Here is a 1,647-nt window from a genome sequence, read left to right on the forward strand (position 1 = left end):
ATTTCTGACAGTCCATAGCTGTTGTTCACGCTGTCAGCTGCCCCCGATATATAATCATTATTCTGTGTCTGGCACACTTACAGTTTACTCTCTGGTTGGGGCATCAGGAGCTGCACCTGTTACTTTGTGTCCAGGACTATGAAAATCTCTACTTTCACTCTTGGCTTGCTTTTCTACAGATCTGTGACTTGCCCTCAGGGGCAATCACAGTCTTTTATAACTTCTAGTCTCTGTGGGTCCCTGCTTCCCCACCCTTCCATCCCCTCCTCCCCCCCCCACACTCTCCCACCTCAATCTCTAGATGTCACTCTGTCAGCAGCCCTTCTGTCTCCAGTTGTCACTTTACTTTCCTAACTACTCAGGTGTTCTTTCTAGGATGTACAGTTATTTGTTCAGTGAACTGGGTGGTACCCGTATATGACCCCCCCCCTTTACCCAAGTCCCCTATAGCAGAGTTGTTACTAAGCTTTAGTTGTTGCTAGGGAGCTATTTAAACTCTGCTTTCAGCTTTATAATTGTTCAAAATTTCCTATTTGCAGCATTGTAATATAGCACCCATCTTAAGGAAATGTGACCAAATTCAACAGCATACCCAGGAGCAGACTTTGCTTCCAAAGACAGGAAGAGGGCTGCCTCCTACCTGAGCCCTAGATCCAGACACAGCATCAACCTTGTAGAGGACAGAGGACACACCAAGAATATTTGGACTGGGGCTGTTGTTCTCCATCCTGGTGAAGTATTTGCCTATAAAGTCCCAGTGTGATCCATAGCATTGTAACCACAAAAATAAAAATGTGCTTCCTTCTCTGGAAAATGAGTTTGAAACTGGTATGCTCAAGAAAATGGGGAGGACCTACTGGATTATCCAGAGATGTGATATTTTGTCTTCCTCCGAGGCTATTACCCTTTCATGAATCCCTCCATTCCAAATCCCTTCTTTTCTGTACATTCCTTGATTCATGAGGTAAGTATAGTGTATCAAGAGAGGAACCAACCTAGTGGTTAGGGACACAGAACAGGGCCAGTCAAGCATCCATGCAAGCCCTTCCTGAGTCTGTTTACTTCCCAGTGGCCTATATGATCTACATGATTGACCTTCAAATACTTTTCCGTTCTTCCTTCCTTCCTTTCTTCATTTGTTCCTTCCCTTTTGTGTGAGTGTGTGAGAGACAGGTTTCTCTATGTAACAGTGCTAGCTGCCCTAGAACTTGCTTTGTAGACCAGGCTGGCTTCGAACTTACAGAGATCTGTTCCCTCTGCCTTCCAAGTGCAATGATTAAAGGGATGTACCACCATGCCTGGCTCATTTATTTTTTAAACCTCCATTTTCTGATCCTAGAATCTGTGTAGGGAGGGGGCAAAGTAGGTTTTGGTGTGTGTGTGTGTGTGTGTGTGTGTGTGTGTGTGTGTGTGTGTGTGTGAAGGGTATCGGAAAAATGAGAACATATGCGAATGAGAGCTGTGGTGGTCAGAGGACAACTTTGGGTGCAATTCCTCAGCAGTTACCTATTTTAATTATTTTTCAAAGTTTCTTTTTATGGTGATTCAAATTATATTGGGAACCAGATGATCTAATTATCTGTCCTTTCCTTTGTATGCCAACTACATTCTACAGTGTTTTCATTATAGTTCTACCTCATGTTGCTT

This window comes from Cricetulus griseus, chromosome 7 (genome assembly GCF_003668045.3).
Source record: "Cricetulus griseus strain 17A/GY chromosome 7, alternate assembly CriGri-PICRH-1.0, whole genome shotgun sequence".
In the NCBI taxonomy this organism is placed as follows: Eukaryota; Metazoa; Chordata; class Mammalia; order Rodentia; family Cricetidae; genus Cricetulus; species Cricetulus griseus.